General features: G+C 40.4%; 1 protein-coding gene across 13 annotated transcripts in view; it reads right to left on the bottom strand.

Moving 5' to 3' along the window:
- Positions 1–2,044, bottom strand: part of auts2a (activator of transcription and developmental regulator AUTS2 a) — a 359,733-nt gene extending 357,689 nt beyond the window's left edge. For 5 of the 13 annotated variants that reach the window (XM_008428205.3, XM_008428211.3, XM_008428213.3 and 2 more), the window contains exon 1: positions 1,821–2,043. The gene's annotated coding sequence lies outside the window, so the exon portion shown is untranslated. Of the gene's footprint in view, positions 1–1,360; positions 1,742–1,820 lie in introns of those variants that run through there. The other 8 variants (XM_008428210.3, XM_081615290.1, XM_081615291.1 and 5 more) reach the window with 5 other exon arrangements.
- Positions 2,045–21,538: the final 19,494 nt, after the last annotated feature.

The following is a 21,538-nucleotide window of genomic DNA, read 5'->3' as shown; positions in this document are numbered from 1 at the left end:
ATGTCCGTTAAGAAGCCTGACTGTAGACTCACTACCTGATGGGACAGGTTGATTAATTAACCAACATAGCATCCTATACAAGTACACTGGCAGAGGTTCCTAAATTAGATGCAGAACTAAAACACTTGGAGTTACATTTTATGCGTAACTCATTATTTGGATCAGTGTTCTGTATCGTGCCATGAAGGCTTTGAAACTCCTAAAGAAATGTCTAAAAATAGAGACGTAAGCTTTTTAGTATCAAATGTAAAACCTCAAGAATTTCAGGTCCTCAGCAAAAAGTTAGCCCATATTTTCTTAATTTTAGCTGATCCGCGATCGGATCAGCTGATACTTGCATGAGAAACCAATAATATCCACCAATCTCATCTACTTGTGAAACAATAGTCACCCCACTGTTGCCAAATTAGCAATTTGGCTATTTTTCAGACAGGAAAATCGTATCGGTCAAAATCGGAATCAGCCAGTCGGGTATTTCGAAAAATTGGTGATCGGTGCACCTCCACCCCAAACATTAACATATCAGCAGTTTGAAATCACATCTGCATTGGTGTTGACCAAAAACCGTAACAAAATATACATAGCACACACTGAATGAACACTTTTGCTATATTTCTGTCATCTAGTAATGAAAAAAAAAAACTATCAAAGAGAAAGGAAATCCAGACAACTGCCATGACTCTTTGGTGATGTCATTCTGCACTGAACCACACCACTCACCAGTGCATACCTCCACTGTCTGACACTGAAGGCATTTGGATGCTTTATGAGATTACTCTGCAACAATCAACAGCTTGCAGGCCTATTTGGCATCCATCTCAAGAATTTAGCCAACAGGGTAGTAACAAATCCGCAGAAAATCAATCTGACATTGTCCTATAACAAACCACCAGCTACTTAACGCATCCAAAAATAACAATTTTGACCCATTACATCACTCAGACATAAAGCAGCATAAGATAAGTTAACCCACAAACTTAAAGCTTTTTCCGAAGAGTCCCTCAGAGCAATAGGTTCGAACAAAGAGGAGACACGTCTTTCTGCATCACCAGACAAACCAGAACTGATTTGTCTCAGTCAACCATCATTCCCAACTTTACATGACAGCCAGTGTGTCCAAGGAGACAATGCGATGGAGCTCATCTGGAATTCTGCAGCACATGCACACACACTCTGCTACACCCTGCAAAGTGGAAAATGTTCAGTTTTAACATTAAAAGAAAAACAAAAATCCAAAACAAAGGCACATCTAGTAAGCCACCATGCAAGCGTTTAAAGATGCAGGGATCATTTCAGGACACAGTTCATGCAGTTATGCCAATCTGAAGGAGGAAAAGAAAAAACTGAAAAGAAAAAACACCTTTACTGTAACGTCACCGTTTGCTTTTTGTCTTTTTTTTTTTAAACTATGCATTTAACCCTGAAGCCTCGTGCCGACACTCATCTGGTGACACGCGCACACTGCACACACAGCTCCCATGCTATTCCTTATTTGAAACAAACTGTGTTCCAGCACTCTCCCTGGCTTTTCCTCCTCAGTGGAGACTCTTTGCCTGGTCTTCGCTCATAGTCCCTTTTTGTCCGCCTGTGCTGTCAGTACAGATCTCTGGCTCTGGAACACAGTCCAGCCCACAGCAGCGACAGCAGCAGCGGACTGGCACTGCCTCCTGCTCCGGCTCGCGCTCGCTCTCTCTCTCTCTCTCCCTCTTCAAGCCTCATTTTCCACTATAAGAACACACAACAAAAGCAAGCCTCTTTTTTTTTTTTTTTTTTTCTTTAAGAGCTCCAAGACACGTCATGCAAAACCAAGAAATGCAAACCCTTGCGAGTGAGGAAGGGACCGTCCGGACAAGTTGAAGGCCTCTTGGTCAGAAGAGGAGGGGGGGGAAAAAATAGGTAACGCACAAGAAGGTTTGGAGCTGGCGAAATAAATCCCCGCAAAGGAAAACCATAGGGCACCTCCTCCTCCTCCTCTCCCCAGATCCGAGCTTCAGGATCCCGGAGAAGGGAGACCGGGGCGCAGTGATACTGGCGATGCCGCAGTGCCGCTTTACAGGCTGAGCGCTTCCTCCTCGGCGCAAATAGTGCTGCCTCTGGACACACGTCTGGTCATTATTTAGAGGAGAACGCCGACAACACCGTGTACCTGGCGGCACAGTCAGAGTTTCTAATGAGATGTAGTAGATACAAGGCTGCATGGCGTCGGAGAAATGCGTATTTGCCAAAAATGAAAAATAAGTAGAATTATTGTGAATAAAACAACAAAGGTTTGTAATAATGTGTATGAAAATAATTTATTTGGCTATTCTAGAATGGTAGTATTTCTTTTACAATTACTCTGTGAGCCTCTCTTTCACTTTTAAAGTGATGTGCATTAAGCCTTCCATGTATATAAAGCTGCATTTTATTTTCAGGAAAACAACCGAATGGGAGAAAGAAAATCTGTGCAACACGTGTAGATCGTCCTACATAATGAACATCTGTCCTGTTCATAATATCACTGTGGTATTGAGAAATTCATGTAGTTGTACAGATGCACCAATCAACTGGTGAGAAACCAGAATCAACCTCTTTCCCAGTGACGAGTAATGACTAATGATCATCTGGTTAAATCAAAAAATAAAAATCTTACATGTTCCCCCTATTTATTAAAGCTGGTAGAACAAAGAACTAGAAACACATCAAATAACAGCATGTAGGCTCTACATAGGGTTGGTTTAATGCATAACTGGGATGCTTATTTTTCCTGCAAACGTAATTTTGAAATATGTAATTTCAAAATGTTCAAAGCTCTTTAGTGTTATTCGTGCTCATAAAAATCCAAAAATAATGCCACTCACCTGATGTGAATCTGTGAATTTTATATAATTTACAGTGGTTGGAAAGTATTCCAACCAATTCATGCATTCAATACAAAAAAAAAAAATCTTTTTTTTTTTGGTTTTCCAAAATTTGGGACCTTGGGATGCCGCCTGCAAGCTTTTTATAAAGTCTGACCCAGTCAATAAGTGTCAAAAGTATGCAAAAAGCAGAAGGTTAAGCTGTTTCAAATGCAGAAAGGCAGCTAGTAGGTGAAGGATGTTTATTAAAAATTATGAACAACAAAAAAACTCCTGTAAAAATCACAGGGAACACAGGGAGCCAGAGCATAACAAAAACAATAATCCAGGAGGAAAAAGCCAGCAGGGATGCCAGTGAAGAAACAGGAAAAACAGCAGAGTGTACTGAGATGAACTGAGAATGAGTTGCATATATACTGGGGAACAAGGAGCAGATGGGGTAGGGTTAGAAATGGGGAGGGAGAAAAAGTGGCACGGAGGGCGAGGAAGAGTACACAAGGAAATAAATCTAACCCTTAAGAATAACGAGACCTAAGAAACATGATTAAACTAAAGTAACAAAGAATAACAAGACACAAAAAATAAACATAAACTAGAATCACAAAGGAAGGACTGAGCTAGTAAAGTAAAAACAAGTCTGGTCTAATAAAAAAAAAAAAAAGAGAGACTAAAGAACACAGAATAAGCAAACCTCATAAAAACTCAGGACCGAAACAATAAGACTACTAAACTCCCATAAAGGTTTTTATTGTACAGATTTATGTTTAGACTTGTTATTATTGTTTCTTTATTATTATCACTGGACCCTTGAAATGAGATGTTGCTCAATACGTACATTCTAAAGGTACAGTCGAACAACAATAAAGTCTGTCCGTGTCTGTGTAATAGCTCTCTGACTTGTAGTAGACAGATGCTGCCAGTTTGTAGAAAAGTCAAGAAGAGCTGTGGAAAACCAGCGGGCTGGTTCGATGAACGCCGTCTCTCATAGCTGACTAAACCCACCCGAGTGAGCAAACGGGCACCTTACAGGAGTTGGGAGTTGAAGATGACATCATGCACCTGCTTCAACAAACCCCCTGTCATCTGGACAAAACAAGCAGCACTGTAGTGAATATGTTTTTTTATTATTATTTCTCCAGTGCATTTAATGCAATTCAAGCGGATTCACTTTGACAGAAACTCCGTAACACACAGGAGGAGGCCTCAACAATCGCCTGGATCAATCACTACCAAACAGAACAAATGTATTAGAGAGTTCAGAGTCACGTGTCTAACCAGGTGGAGCACCACAGGGGAGTGTACTCTCTCCATTTCTTTTTTTTTTACTCTGCACACGTCACGCTTCCAGCGCAAAAACGACGCGGAAACAATCACATCTTGAAACAAATGATGCCATTGTGGATCGTAGGAGAAGCAGGAATATGTCGAAGAACGTTTTCATCACGACAGAAGAAGCGGCGGCAAGGGGGGAGAATCAATCCGTTGGTGCCACCTGCACAACAGACCAGACTGGAGATGAAGCAGCTAAACTGACGGGGCAGAGCTGTCATTTATTTCTGTCTCACCTACTTGTGGCAGCTTAGGTCAGTTAGCATTTTCAGCAATGTGTCGCAGACTTTTTTTTCCAGTAGAAGGCTTCAAAACTGAAAGTGCTCGCAATTTCTTTTTAACAAAATTTCTTAAGCTCTAGAAATCACAGAGATTTCTTGTAATTCAGATGATCTTGTAAATCAGTTACCTATTTCAAGGCATCTCTAGCCCAGTTTCTAGTCCTTCAAATTGGAATCCGTCAAAACTGGAATCGGCACACCGGATTTGACATTTTCAATATATGCTTGGAAAAAGGCTGATGGATGCATCTTTCTGACATTGCCAACACATGGCTGGGGAATTTCTCTGTAGGATTAATACTGCAGTTGAGTTGTCAGCTCATGATTTGTGCGATGAAAGCACCCCTAAGCTTCTTGCTGCAGGGACACCTGGGGCCAGCTAACTTCATCACCTCGTGTAACAAACGTCGACAGAAGTCTGATCTCAGGGAAATGCAGCAGTAAATAATGTATCACAACAACACAATAAGCACCAAATACTTTCAGAGAGCCTCCTTTCAACATTTAAAGAAAGCGTTTACCTCAGAGAGACGGTTTTCTCTGTTGTATTCTAGCGGGCTGACTAAGAATATTTCACCAATAGGTAACACAGTTGTTGGAAAGTAAAGGGTCTTTGACTGATTTACAGTTTGTGAGTTGTGTTGTATTGATGTTGCAGTTGATGTTGTATTGATGTTGCCCTTGAGAGAATGAGAGAGACAATCATGATTATGTAAGAGAGCGGTTATTTAAAATCCATAAAAAGCATCGTTTGCTCGGAACCAATCCATATACCCACTTTACCCTGGTTTCTTTAAAGAGATTACTTTGATTAGGGTTTTTTTTCACTATCAGTGATACTTAAGATTATTGTGCTAAATGGTTTTTCTATATTTGATCTATAAAGAAGTAAAGGAAAACTCAGAGTTAATCAGGTTTTGAACTGTGACAGAATATGCCTGGTGTCTTTTTTCTTTGTAATATTTTAATACCTTTGTTTATACAACAACCTTGAATTAAACATAATTACACCAGAAGATTAAAATGATAGAAAAATTTGTAAATCCTAGACTTATGAGTTGAAAAATATTCACTTAAGCTCTGATGACTGTTGATTCTTGCATGAATCCCTTCACACTCACTAACGTGGGAAGAAAATCCGATAGATTAGACAGATAATCTATTGGTTCTTCACTTGGTACAAAACAGCATTGTTGTAGCTCCGTTGTATGCGTTTATCAATCAAGTTTAACACAATTTCTCTGCATTATTATTACTTGATTTTATCTCTAATTGTGTTTTAAAGGATCTTGATTTTGGGTAGAACAGTCCAGTAGGGGTCCAAGCATTCTAAATGTGTACAATTTTGAACTAGAGACTACCGTATTTTCCGCACTGTAAGGCGCACCTAAAAACCTCCTCAAACCTATCTACCTACCGACCGTCTAGAATCAGGTCGTCTGCAGGTCATTTAGCACCACGTTCTCCACGAACATGCTGTGCGCGAATGGAGAAGGGTGACCATCGTCCGGCCACGCCCCGGCCCAGTCGCAGAAGGCTCTCCTCGCCGACTGAGGAGTGGGGTGGGGAGTCGGGGGAAGAGAGACAGAGACTGCTGCGGCAGCGTGTCGGTTGGTCTGTGTTAGCCAGAAAGCAGTTGGGCACAATATCGCAACACCAACACCATGAGTGAAACAATGACTGGGACAGCCTAGTATATAAAGTACTGGGGACCACTTCTTTATTGTTACATATCCACATTTGTACGGGACGGGTGGCAACCGTAACTGTAGCGTCTATTCTATGCGCCTTGTAATGCGGTGCGCCTTATATATGAAAAAAGTTTTAAAATAGGCAATTCATTGAAGGTGCGCCTTATAGTGCGGAAAATACGGTACTTTAAAAACACTGAAATAGTGCTACGATTTGTCATCAAATTATATGCTACAATTCTCACACCAGCTTCGTTGTCGTCAGCCACTTTTGTTGGTGTGCAAAAATATTTCTTGTGCTGTGCTTACACAGTGCAAACAAGAGGCGCTCATTCTCACTGACCGGACACAAGAATACATTTATTCAGGGAGGAAATTACAGATTACTTAGTCGTTTGTTCATGTCTTCTGCTAACATTGTCTAACATTGTAAATGCATCTCTGAATTTGCTTAGATAATAACAAATCGGAAAATTTGTGGACTGTATAGTGTATTCCCTACTAAATATGAGGTGTTATATATCTCATGAACAGGTGTTTTATGAAAAGCTTCAATGTACACTGAGAATCCAGTGAATTCTCAGCTCAGTTTTTTAAATAGGGGCAAAGTGGTGCAGCTGAGAGCTTGCTTAAACTGCCTCAGTCTGCTGTGCTTGGTGCAGCGGTGAGTCCGCCTGCCCGCCCGCCCATCCGTAAGAATAATGCCAAGTGATACACATGCACTTGACCCTGTCTGATCTTCTGGGAAGAGTGTCCTTGTGACAAAGTGGTGTGGCGGGGACCAGGCGACAGAGAGGCAGCTAATTCTTAGCTCCCCCTAGACTCAGCTCATTTGTGGGGAAGACAAATGTGCTGCTCTCCCCTCCCGTCTGCCTCGCTATAATCAGCTTTAATTACACCTTCGCCTAAACTTCATCTGCCTCCACAGCTCTGCTAACTGCCACACAACTATCTCCATCCAGGGGATTGAAGTCTGTACAATCAGTGCTGTGAAAAACACTTTAGGCCTTAGCGGATTTGTTCGGTTTTGGCTTCTGCTTTGTCACACCGAAACTGTTTAGCATCCTCCGTGCGATGCTAACGTCAATAAATGAATACACGTGATTAATCTAAGAGGTTACCCATCTTGACCTGAAAGCCTCTCTCCTGCAGAGGGTTGCTTAGTTAACAGCAACGTGTTACGCAGTCTTGCACTGCGGTCAACAACGCAGAGTTTCAAACGTGAGTGAAAAGATGAGGGGAAAACCCCCCCCACTACGACAGATGTATGGATAAGACCGAGGAAGTACGTAGCCAACTTATTACAACGGTAAATTATCGTTCAAATCAAGAACAATCAATTTATAGTTAACATTTGTAAATTAACGTAAAAAAAAATTGCTTATTTTAAACCCAAGTATGAAAACTTGGAAAACTTGAGATGTTTGGTTTAAGAGAACAAAAAATTTCTCAAACATTTTTTGAAAGAGTGCAATTTTTTACAGTTTGAACTTACAAAGCCAAGCATAGTGAATAATCAGTGCTAGAGTGTGACTTATCAGACTAAGTCTTTTAATCAATTGACAGCACCACTAACATATATTTTAATGTTATTTTATTTTTAATTAATTATTTACACATTTGTAAACTTTATGGAAAAACAATCACACGTTTTTACATCCAAATGTTCCAGCCAGTGGGGTTTAATTTTTGCTTTAAAAAGCGATTCAACTCTGGAAAAGACTATTGTTGTGTGCAAGCTGTGCTAAAATTAGTTAGCCAATCAGCGAAGATCTTCAAGCCTCAAATAGCATCTCAATGCTAAACATGTTTCTACAGCACAGACGTCTCCAATGGTAATGTCAGCGTCCACATTTTTAAAGAAGCATTTACTTTTTTTTTTTTTTTACATTATTTGAACTATTATTGTTAAATCAGAAGTTATGTATAAATTAAAAGCTTCTATCACCATTCATTCAACAGAGACCATACGAGTGAATAAAGAACAAAAGTACAAGAGAGAATGTTGCTTAAATAAACCAAAACGTGTCAAACGCACCTAATCTGCATGTGTTACCCTCAGAGGAAAAATAATAGATTCCTTCTGTTGCACTGCTTATTTATCTTTAATTGCCAATTCAGAACGCAACACTTCATCCACTCCCCCCCCCACCCCCACCACTCTTCAGACAACAGATGGCGGTAATTAGAGGATCTGATTTGCAAAAATAAAAACATTCTCACCTGCTTGTTTGTAGCTTTTACCTTTATCTTATTTGGGTCTCTTCGTCCTTATTATCTCTGCTCGTCAGGAGGGAGACTCAAGTGGCATGTAATGGAACTATGGGCATAATGCATGTTGAATTGCTGGGTGCTTGTAGAAACAAAGGTTTTCTAGGTAATCTCGAATTCTAATATCCTCCTCCTACAGGTCTGTCTATGAGCCCCGTAATAGCCCCTATTACTTACACTTTGAGTGCGGAATAATAATGCTTGAATGTCCCCCTCTGTAGCCGTGCAGAGTTACTGGAGATGAAGCTTTGTTCTTGCCCCGTTATGTTCCAGTGGCAAATATGATTAGATGATGCTATTCATCAAAGGTATAGTGGGGACGTAAGTGTCTCTAACGCGCCACATGTGGGAGGTTTAATATTCATCACTAATGACTTGTCCCTGAAGGCCCTACAAGTGTTTAATGCCCTTAACGTGCCCGTAATACATGACAAGCGCGTGACATATTCACCACTAAATTGCGACACATGAACTGCTGTTCAAAAGCTGACCTGAATTATGAATAATGTCAGTGCGTCTCCACCGTCAGATAGAGAGAGAGAGGGAGAGAGAGAAGAAAAAAAAAAAAGACAGCAGCACAGAGACCGAATTGTTCTTACAGCAAAAAGTTAAATTAGAGTGATTTATTATAGGCTGGAAGATCAGTTTGAGTGAGGCTTGTTCTTGTAATGATGACAGCAGGGACTGAAAAAGCTCTCTGGTCTTAATATATGGGGACTGTCAAAATCCTCTTAGCTCGTGGTTCCTCTGCTGGCTTACACAATCAATCACTGTTGACTGTTTAGGATTTGGATAGAGTGAGACCTACATTTACCACTGCAGGAAGGAGGGGAAAGAGATTTACTTCACAAGATTTCTTTATTTAGCACTCCTCAAAGCTGCAGTATGTAACTTTTATAAACTTTTGACATATTTGTTGAAACTGTCACTATGTCGTGACAGGATAGTACGATACAGTTAATCTGTGAAGCTGCCTTTTCCCAGTGCGTCTAATACTAACTAGAAGCAACCAATCATAGCCAGGAGGAGGGTCTTAGCGCTGTCACTCATGACCTTGTACGTACCTCTCTGCTACAGTGCAGCTTCTCCTCATCGGCAGAGCCTGTTGTGAATGCTAAGGCTAGTTAGCATGGCCTAGGATGGTGGCGGATAACAATGAGTTGTTTCTCCGCCATGAGCACATTTAGCAGAGTATTCATGAGAATGATTGACAGCACTAGAACCCCCCTCCTGGCTCTGATTGGTTGTTTATGGTCGGGTGTGGTGCATTTCCTCACATGACAATAGTAGCTCAGGAAGGAGGTGGAGGAGACCAACCTTTTCACAGAATATCTGTCTCATATCATACCGTCACAATATGCTAACAGCTTTAACAAATATGTACAAAAATACTTTTTATAATACTGCAGCTTTCAGCTAACATTTGATTGTAGAAACACAGATTGCTATAATAAAGTATGTATGAAATAAGCTGAAATTAAAGTGTAACGGATTAGTGTCAATTTAGGAGCCAATGCAAAAGGTAAATTATGTTACCAGAGTATGTATTCATAAAAAAAGTAATCCCTTGTTATGCATTAATATAAATGTAGTACAGCAAAAAAAAAAAAGAAAAAAAAGAAGACGACAAAAAATTTTAAATATACGTGATGTTTTAGACGTCAAAGACCTCAAACCTTTGGACCTCTAATTTACCACACCTAAAAGGTCCCATTTCAAGCTTTAACTCAGACCTCTTCAGCGACTCGACATTTCTTTTCATTATTTGTAACATTTAATGTGTCTTGAAAAGTATATGCCAAACAACTGCTCGATGCTTACAAGGTGAAAAACAGAGCAAACTTTGATTCATTCTAGATTATTTTGTTGTTTTTTTAACAACAGCTTCTGATATGTGTTGTCCTTAAGGCCATTTTGTGCAAGTCCACCCATTTGAAATAGCACGGATGACCTTTCAGTTCACATTTCAACTCCAAAATGTAATCATAGACCTTTATTGCCATCGTTTCAGAAGATGACTATATGCATTTTCCCCCCCTCTCCCCCTGAATATCAGTGGTATTCTTTTATCCTTGTACTTCTGCACAGCAATTTTCTATTTGACATCTGTGCCGATAAAAGAGTTTCCAAATATAGCCTCACAGAGAGACAGAGAAAGAGGATGGAAACAGAAAATAACAAACCTTACATGGTTCCTTGATCAACGTGAAACCAAAGGAAAATCTGCAAATTCCTTCCTGCAATAGCAGTGTGAGCATTAAACCAAGACTGTTCCTCAAACACAAAGCTTTGACCTCTTCAAGCAAGCAGCACAGCCCAATCGCAGAAACATTCGGCATTTACTAATTCATGAGCGATCCAACGTCTAGTTCAGCCCCATGAAGCGAAAAGAGGAAGAATCAGGTCTGTGTTGCTCATGTTAAAATAACTGAGGCCAGATAGGAACATGTGTTCTCAATTCAAATATAATGAAGTCATGGGGAGCCTTCGGAGGGACCGCGAGGTCGGGAATTCGGTATTTCGGCTCCGTCGATTTCATAAATAATGACGGCTTGAAATTAAAGCTGGGTTTTCATGCAGCTACAACAGATGTGTGTCAAATACTCTTTGGACCTGGTTCATGTTTTTTTTTTCTTCTCCAGTCTATTTTCATTTTGGCTTAAAAGTGACTGCAAATAATCCTTATGTATTTTTATTTCTCCATCACCACAGGCAACAAGATCTCTATTCACGCTGGGTGTAGATTTTCCTGGGTGACTGACATTAGTAGAATTAGTCACGTTCAATAAATAAGACTTAAATACCTCCCAATGAGTCTCTTATTACATCTCATAATAAAACGAGTTCATATAAAAGTAACAACCTTTGAGCAACCTGAAGTGGAGAGTTTAACCTCAATTCTCTGGTCCATTATTATGTTAAAGGTTTTATTGGCTCTAGTGGCCTGTATTTGATAGTTAACTGACAGGAAAGTGGGTAATGAGAGATGGGGAAGACATGCAGCAAGGGTCGCCAAGGCGGGAATCAAACCTGCGACAGCTGCGTCAAGGACTATGTAGGTTGTGCTTAACCCCTGCGCCATAACAGCACACCCAATCTCTGGTCCATTAGTTAACTTTTTAAAATCTAACCTAAAAAACGGGGACTTCTTTGTGTCACCAGATAACCTCATCAGAGCAGACAGAAGTCAAATATGGAGTACCTCAAGGTTTAATCCTGGGACCTCTCCTGTTTAATATCACAGAAATAAGTTAGAAAGTTTGAAATTCAAAGTGGGAAGACTGACAGTAACCAGTTTACCAAAAAACGTCATTGACTCATTCAGCAGGTTAAATAAACACCTAGAATCCTACAAACCTCACTTGAATCAGTTAAAGTCAGTGTTGACGATAAAACAAAAAGAAAGAAAGTGGGGGAAAAAACGGAGTCCATGGAAGAATTCTGGGAAAATCAGCAATCAGTTTGTGACCTTAATAGTTGAGGGTTATGCAGCGGAACGAAGAACCAAACAATGGAATGGTCCAAAAATAAAAATCAACATTTCTGAAAAGCCTACTGAAGACTCAGACTTGAACTTGACCTTTAGCAGACTGTTTGCTCTCAAAAACCCAGAATTACAGCAACTCTGCCAGGAAAAGTACTTGATGGGAGGCGTCGTCACGGTCGCCACAACCAGGTTTATAGGTTTAGCGAAGAATTACTTTGTCACATAGAGTCGGGTTGATTTGGACGGCTTTGCTCTTCAACAAATAAAACTGTTTTTATATTTGTCCCTGACACATTTAAACATAAAATGTATAAAGGGGCGAACACAGCTTCATGACAACGTTGCTAACCACTGGCAGTCAATTCTGGTTCTGATCCAGTTGATAGCCTACATTTGTATTTACCTTGCACTCGCGTCACAGAGGAGAAATTGTGCTTCGCTGAGCAACAGAGAGTAAGGGGGCTTGTGTATGAAAGTATAGGTGGGGGGTCTTTCTGCTGCCATGTTTTCCTCTTACTCTCCCCATCGCCCAGCCTCTGAAGAGAAGGCAAGTGGAGTTCACTTATCCCCCCCAACAGGCAGCCCTTCCCTTTCATCTCGCTGCAGCATTTTCAAGCAATGCAGAAGATCATCCTAATAGAATTTGTAAACCTGCAAGTGAAGTGGATTGTAAGTGACACGAGAAGGTTTGTTTTTCTTCCCTTTTTTTCTCTCGTCTTCTTCTTTTTTTCTCCCGCTCCAGGAAAGGAAAAATGTCCTGCAGGGAGCAGAAGAAGAGCAAAATGGCAAAATGGCTGTGGTGAATGCACTGCCGCTCCATTTCATCCCCGTTTCTCTCCTCGCTGTAATAAGTTGCCGGCTTGCATTACTGGAGATGAGTCGTTTTACAGTCATTAATTTAGTGGCCCACCTTGCGAAGCAGCCCATTATGGAGGGAGCTGCCATCATCAGAACAGAACCACAGGGGTGACTGGTGGTTTTACTGCACGTTTCACTACGTGCACATAAACAACCTGTAATAGAAATAAGGGAACAGTTTATAGAGATTTAAAAAAATAAAAACCAACAACAAAATACCCCCCAAAAAAAACACTGGACTGTGCAAGAATTGTGGATCGGAGGATATCGCACAGTTGCAAGAAAACCTGAGGGATGGAAAAAAAAAGGAAAAAAAAGTGGTTGTGTATGGTTTCTATTTTTCATAACAGAGAGGAATTACTCCCAAAGATCTGGAAAGATTAAAAGGATCAGAAGGATTATCTGTTTCTGGAGTGCCTGTTCTGCAAAAAGAGAAGAGGATTTTACTTGGCCTCCATTTGATGTAGTCTGCAATTAAGAAACATCGAGTGTAAAAAAATTTAAATTAAATCAAGTGTATTAATGTGCGACAGTTGATAAGTGTGATGGAGTGCAGCGTTCGCTTGTAATTACTCTAATTCGATTTTAATTGAATTATTATTTCTGTTTCAGCGAGTTTCTGGAGGAGGAGCGGCTTCAAAACATGCAAGTAAACATGATAGGAAGGACAGAAACAGCAACTGAATTCACTGAAACATACAGCGATATTTAATAAATGAGGATGTTGTTGAAAACTCCATTTATTTCAGTAAGTCAATTCACATTATGTGGATTAATTACACTCAGATTGATGTTTTCAATCCTTTTTTTCTGCTAAATATGACAATTTTCCCACTTAACAGCACTACAGCGACAGTTAAAATTATAATTATAATGTAAAAGTGTTTAATACCTGTTTTTAAGGTTTTTATTTTCAAAATGTACGTTTAATCTGACAAACAAGCCTCATCAGAATGCATTATTTACATTACTGAATATGACTGTACCTCATTTGAAACGCTTTTGTCCTGAGCTATTTAGTCTTAAACCCTGACGCGGAACAAGAATGTGACAAATTTGAAAGTTTGCTTTACCAAATTTGAAGTTCCCAAAAATGTGAAAGCTTAAGTGGGAAAAAAAAGTGTAATACTGTAATATGAAATAAAAGAATAGAAATATACAGCTGGGAAATTCAGGACTACCAGCAGCAAGCTAAAGGTAAGAGGAAGAATCCATATTTACACAAAGGTAAAAGAAAAAAACACTACTACTGTAATGTACTGGCAAATTTACATTACACAGTTTTATATGATTTTTTAAAAATATTACACTGTTATGCAGTTACTAACATACTCAGTTTTAAAAAAAAGTGTGCAATTGGAGTTATCCCCCTCCCCAACCTATTGCTACACATTGCTGTGTTAAACAAGCGTATTCATCTATTTTTTGCTTGCTTACAAAACAGAATATTTCTCAATGTCTCAAAAAAATTCTGGGCAAGAAAAACACAAACGGAGATTGGATAGAAACTACAGGTGGACACAACAACAACAAAAAAAGTGTGAGAAATATGGTCAAAATTTGAGTTTTGGGGGGGGGTTGGGGGGGGGACGTACTCAATAACATTCCAAATTTGTACATTTGTTAAATTCACAGACTGCAATGAGGGTCTGGCATTGGTGTTGCCACTGTTATTTAGCAGAGCACAAACACTTCCGTGTTCAAATCCTGACTCTTGCAACCCTACAAGAATTACCTTCAATTGATTTTAAAAAAGTTGTAATTTCAGTGGTTTCCCACTCACCTGGATGACACTAGCTGGAAAACCTGCTGCCATCCAGCCTGCGCATGGCGCCCCAGCTGTTTACTCCGAGGCTTGAGGAGTCTTCGTGTCGCCGCTGTAAGGGAGCCGGGCTTCTTTTGACCTTGCTGTCCGTCTGAGTAAACCGGTACACGCTTCACAGGTTCTGTGCCCGCTGGCTTGGTAGTCAATATAACGGTTCAAAAACCGACCCGGCCCCGCCGCGCACTGAACCGTACGCAGAATTCTCAAATCAGATGAAAAAAAAAAAAAGAAATTCCCCTGTAGCCTCACAGCATCTGCACTAGATGCACCACATGAGGCAAAATGGCTGATGATGCAGGTGCGCACTCTCGCTCGGCTCGGTATTTTTTCCCCTGGGAGAGGTTGTTTCAGGAAATTTGTATGAACCCAAGAAAAAGAAATAAAAATATGTATGCTGCTGAAGACTGCTGAAGTCATACGAGAATGTTTGTAGATATTTCGTTTCCGGTTTTAATCAGTACTTCTCTTGGCAGCATATTGCAACCAATTAAGTATGCAAATGGACCGTCTTAACAGCAGGAGCGCTAAAAGGGATTATTTAATGTATTTACATGGCAGTTAGTGGAAAATCCTCCATTTGCTGGATTCTTTCAACATATTCAGCAGACTGATTCCATTTATTCATGAGATGTCAGAGACATAAAACACTCACAGTACCAGTCAAAAGTTTACATGAATGTATCATTAGAATGAATGTTGTATTCATTTTGGGCATTTCAACTGGTCTTCTTTTTAGCGTAGAATCATCTTTCAGCATGGAGCTTCGATTGGTTTTAAAACTTTTATGTCGATTGTTTGTACCGTATGACGCCAAATATATGCATACCCTCTGCTAATATTAGGCTAAACTCACTGTAACCTAATATTAGTAGGTTCTCTCTTCTTACCAGAATTGCTAGAATTGTTTGAAATTGGTTGGGTTCATGACTCTGACCAGACTTTTTAAGATTAATCCACATATTCTGAATAGAGATGTGGTTGGGTTGTTTTTTCAAAAGCTAAATGTTAGCTTGTTTTTTTTATTTTTTTATTGCCAAACCACAATGATGATGTTTGTTCAGGAGCATTGTCTATATCAAAACACCTAGTCATGTCTAAATTTCAATTATCTGACCTCCAAAAAAAAAAAGAAAAAAAAAGAAAGAAAAGAAATTAGATGAATTTGCTAAGAAGAATCCAGTATTCACCAACTCTCTCACAAACTGGACCAAGAAAGAACCGCCAGCTTCAAACTAAGCACTTTGAAGCAGAAGTGAAAAGACTGACATTCTCGGTTAAGACAAAGATTGAGAGCTTTGACCACGACAACAGGATGAATGTAAAGACGAGGCTTTCGAAACTGCACACCTATAAAACATGGTAACCGTAGCATCACGAACAGAGTTTGATTTACTTCCAGAAGTACAGGTGCACAAAGGGAATGAATGTAACTACGAAAGACTGAGGACAGTCTCCAAATTCCTCGCAGGAAATCAGCACTGTTGAAACCTTGAACAAGAACTGGGATAATCATCCCAAACAAACATTGCAATTGGCTTTGGAAGCCGTTCATGCCAGGGATGAGTGTCTAAAGGCACTGTGGGTAAACGCCGCAGGTACGACTGATCTCACGAGTTCGAGGAAAGCGTAAAAGAGAGGGGGGAAAAGAAAAGACTTCTAATTTTGTTGTTTTTGAGTTTTGTCAAAGCAAAAAGCCAAACCCGTCATCAACTGTGGCATGAATCTGCTGCTGTTTTTGTTTAAACCCAAACCACTCGGCTAGAAACAACTGTGCTGTTAGAAACCGGCAATTTAGAGATCAAAATGAAACCGCAGCAAACAGCACAAAGACTTGTCTCCGTTCCAGTGTTAACATTAGTTGTTCATCTTTGTAGAGACTCATTGTTCCCTTTCAAAGCCATTGTGAAATAACGAAGCAACGCAAGCAGGGAGTTCAGCCAACAATACACTGCTTCCATACAAGAGACTGGCATGACATCTGCAGGAGCAAGGAGTTTCCACAATCACCTGCTTTTTGAGTGTGAACACACACAATCTGGTAATTGTGCCTCAAAGATAAATTGGGATCTGTTAACCAGCTGTGACACATAAAAACACAGTGGGATTGCCACAGGGGACGATTTTTGTACTCTTTGTCCCTGAGGTGAGGGTTGTCATCACAGCTTGTAGTGACATGCATGGTCTCACAGCTCCACAGGTAACGGGGTCCTGAAAGGCTCCAGTGGGCCCACATGGAACTGGAGGAAGGTAAGAGCATTGAACAAATTAAAGCTGGGTCCTCGTTCTTTGGCAAGCGTTCCCTCACTTACAGGTTTTCTTCTTCTTTGCAGTTCAACGTACAGAGGGTGTCAGGTTGCATCCGAGCATCAGGTTTATGTTGTTATGTTGTCCTCAACTCCAGTCCTAGAATCCCAGTGTCCTGCAACTCCAGTACACCTGAAACAAGGGGCTGAATTACCTCCTCGGCATGCAGTGAAGTTCTCCAGAGTCTTCCTAAAGACCTGATTATTCAACTCGGGTATGAAAGTCCAGGAATGCCGTGTTGGGTCTTCAGGGCGAAGTCAGATGGGTGGCGGACTGGGATGTTAGAGACTGTCGGGTCCATTTGGGTCATTCCTTTTAGTTTCTGCTGTCATTTTGGGAGAGTCTCTAACAAAATTGTCCATATGAAGATGGATATTTATGCCAATTCTTGTTATTAAAGTTATTAAAGTGTTATTAAACTGGACTGAGAGCACTCGAAGGAGTGCTTTCTTTCACAGTTCTGTTTTTGTCACATTTAGTTTTTTGTTTGGGTTGTACAGGTCTTCCCATATTCAGTTCTTTTCTTCGTGTTTATTACCGATGTTAAGGTTGTTGTCAAACTAAGGCTTAGTTTCTGAGTTTATTCTTGTCTTCTGTTTCTTGTTGAATTTATTTAGCTCTACTATTGTAAGGCTTTTTCTCTTTTTAGTTCTTCGAGCCTCCTGTGGGTTAGTTAGTTTCCTGCCTCAGTTTCACTCCTATTCTCCCTACCACAGCTGTTACACGTCTCCCCTGATTAGCTTATCTCTCACCATTTTCAGTATTTAAGCTCCTGATTTTTCATTGTTCTCCAATGGGTTTATCCGTTTCTATGCCTGTTTCTCCATCCATACTCTACATTTTTGCATTCATAGACCAGTTAGCAACTTAAAAAAATATATAAAACGCCTAATTTGAGAAGCTGTCTCCACCTTGGTTCTATCTCGACTACACACATCATGACAGTTTTGAGCTTTATCCATCTTCCCATCAACTCTGACCAGCCATCTACTGGATGGAAAAAAACCCCATCCCTCATCATTTCAGATGTTGGCCCAAAAAAGCTCAGCGTGGATCACATTATTCCCCCATTTTTACAGTATCTCTCATGTATAATTCCATTAAAGAAAAGAGAGGTTTGTTGCTGAGAACATGGCAAAATGTGAAATAGTTCAAGGTTGCAAACCTTTTTTTTTTTTTTTTTGTTAATCCATTGCCATAAGTCTGTTGAGGCTGAAGCTTTGGATAGAATGACACCCAGTTTAACATCATCCAGGGATATAGTGTAATACGCTGCAAGGTGAAAGTCTGCACCGTGTCCATTTGACATGCTGTAACGCCTCGACAGAGTCATTTGAACTGTGAGAAGTCTCCCTGGGTCTGTCCAGACAGATTCACCACAGCACAGGGGAGCTTCATGGTAGCCTGTCATTAAGCAACAGATCAAAAAAGGGTGGATGAAGTCAAGTCACCAAGCTCTGCATAAGTTAGGAGGATGGCATTATAATCCTCCTAACTGCAGTTATCAGCATCGAAAGAAGTCAATATCTTTGGTTTAGAAGATTGCAAAATCAGCAACAAAGATCCTGACATTTTCAGTTGAATGAGGTTGAAAATATTTTTGCCTTATGTGACAAAAAATGTCTTCAATCTGTGCATTTTTTGCGACATCTAAGTGTTACAGATCATCAAGCAAATGGTAAAATCAGACAAATAACGGTTTGTTGTATTTATGAATGAATTATCCTGGCTAACCTGTGATTGACCACCAATTCATTGATGCCTTGTGATGCAATGCATCTACAGAAAGGTTTTATTCTCACTGCAGAATTTTCACACAGTGATGCTTTAGCTGGGACTGGAATGTGTGTGGGGTCCGAGTTGGTGAAAGGAGTCTCGGTCTCATGCGGAAGAACAAATGCAGTGAGTAAGTGCAGTAAAAGAGCCGGCAGCGCCGAGGGGGGACGGAGAATGTTCAACAAGGGATAAGATCAGTGTTTGATTAAGATCAGAAGACGATTTTGATTACTGAGACATAAAGCATAACCATTAACAGAGTCACGACAAGCCTGGGAAATTGCCTGAATAATCAATGGATCTACAGTTATAATTCATGAGCTAAAGATGTCACTGACTGCTCTGATAAAAGCAGACGGGTTGGGAACTTCTCTCCCTCTGCCGCGTTTGCAAATCCCTCCGTTTGTAACAGCCGAGCTGCGGAATAAAAATTTAAAACACGCCGCACTTTTGATTGGCTTAATGACGGGCGAGGCAAAGGTGAGATTTTTCCATTTCCACTCTCGTTCTCGGCCCCGGTCCTTTGTGGCGACAGGATGTTTGTAATGTTTTATTTAGTCCCATCCGTGTCCTTGGGGGGGGGGGGGGGGGGGGGGGGGGGGGGGGGGGGGGGGGGGGGGGGCAGACAGAAAGCCGAACAAGACGGCTTCATTTTTCTCCCTCCAGAAAACGGAGAGAAAGGGAAGTAGATGAAATGTTTGGCTGGTATGCAGCGCTCATTCCTTTAGTCCTTGAGCGATGATGTGCAGACGTTGTTCAAAGGATGCCTTCGAGGAGACCTGAAAGTGGTGAATTTTGCCATCAGAAGAGGTGGAATAAGAACTGAAGCACCCGAGAAATAATGTTTATAAGTATTCATATCCACATTTTAATGTAGTGTTGAAGGAAAAATAAATGTAAAACATTTGCACCAGCTAGCATTATGCTACATGGCGTTATTTGGTTAGCTATAACGTTAGCTTACACATAAGATATTTTCCATATATCTGTGAGAAATCCACGGCAACACCGCCTCTATAAATGTCTAAATACAATCACTTAACTTTATATATTTTGCTAGGAAAACATACTTGCACAGATAATTGGTCAGAAGTCATTGCGCACAAGGTTGTACAACTTTGCTTTTGTTCCAGTGTGAGCTGAGATTTTGTAAAAGGACAGCTTGGTTTGTTGAATTCACTCTGCTTTATTATGTTGTGTCAAAACAAAATGGGTTTTGCGACCTTAAAAAGTCTAAAAAAAAAACACGCTAAAGTGTGCCAACACATTTGGGTATGGGTGCATTTATTTAACTCAGCAGTTCACAGAGTTCACTTTTTTTTTTTTTTTTTAAAAGTCCCTACTGTCTTCAGTAGGTACAATGGATGGGGGGGTAACATACAATATAAACCTATTAGACAAAAACATCTTAGAGGCTGCAAATGTCCTGAGACTGGGAAAATAAAGTTTGGAGCTACACTGGCTAACTCAGATTCATGTGTTAGGATGGTCTAGTCAAAGCCCAGACTGAGAATGTGTGGCATGATTAGGAAATTTTATGTCCACAGACTCTATCCGTCCTATCTGAGCTTGAGATATTTAGCAAAGAATGATGGGCAAAAAAAATTTGGTCTCTTGATGTGCAAACACAGAAAGCGTAATTGACATGAAAACAAAACAAAAATAGGAAAGCCGCAAATACCTTCTGCTTCCACTTTAAAATGTCTTTTATGCAACATCTCATGTCTCACATCTATTGTATAGACATTGTAACAGTTTAAAGAGGAGAAAACATGACAGAACAGACATGAACAGTGCTGTTAAGGGGCTGCTTCATGCTTTATGCATGTAGGCACTTACTGTGTCTGTGTGCACACATGTGTCAGTGTCAGGACTTTCAGAGAATAAGAGAATTGCCAGCTATCATAACCAAGCACCTGTCAAATTATCCCTTCATTGCAATTACACCGCCTGCATTTCACCACTCAGTCTGTCAAGCAGCCGCCTGCGGTCTCTTGTCAAACCTTTGCTCTCTACCCCCCTTATCTGTGAAAGAAGCATGGCTTCAGTCCAATGAACTGGCTGTGTGTGTGTGTGTGTGTGTGTGTGTGTGCCTGTGTGTGTGTGTAATGAGACATGTCAGGAAAAGATAGCAGCAGAATAGTGGGGAGGAGTGACGGAGGAGGAGACAAAGAGGCAGGAGGAAGGAGGCCAGGTCCCTCGGCCTAACTAAAGCCCTGCATGATGTTGGTGAATGTTGCATCATTGCAGAGGAATGGAAAACGGGAATGTCTGGGGATGTCAAAGCTAGAGCGCTGTTTGGCAAATAAAGCATTAGAAATATATTTTTTCTTTTCCCCACACACGTAATACCTAAGGCATTAAAGCTCAAAAGATTATTTAAAGGGGAAGTATTACGTATTTTCCAAGCACATAGTGCCATTTAATCGCACCATCAAGTAGCCATGTTACCTTCAGTTCTTACAGAAACTATATATATATATATATATATCAAATACTACTTAAAAGAAAATTGACTTCGCAATTTAACGCCTGTGTCTCTGTGTCTTTCTGAAGCTCCTTCAGGAAGTTATCACAACATTCATTAACCCTTTAACATTTTTACCAGCGCTGCACTGAGAAGCAGCTCACATAATGAGCTCAGCAGATCAGTTCCACCAGGTGTTTGCTAATTGCTGCTGGCTAGTCTGAAGGAGCTGAGTTTGACCAGCCATCTACTGGATGGAAAAAACCATCCCTCATCATTTAACATGTTGGCTAAAGAAAGCTCAGCATGGATCACATTATTCCCCCATTTTTACAAACTCTTGTACAAACTTTTGAAACTCAAACGCTTGGAAAATTTTTGGGGGTGGGTCTCAAAGGCTAGGCCCCAC

Source organism: Poecilia reticulata, chromosome 14 (genome assembly GCF_904066995.2).
Source record: "Poecilia reticulata chromosome 14, P_reticulata-male-v2, whole genome shotgun sequence".
NCBI classification, from domain to species: Eukaryota; Metazoa; Chordata; class Actinopteri; order Cyprinodontiformes; family Poeciliidae; genus Poecilia; species Poecilia reticulata.
This window is presented reverse-complemented; position numbering and strand designations above follow the sequence as displayed.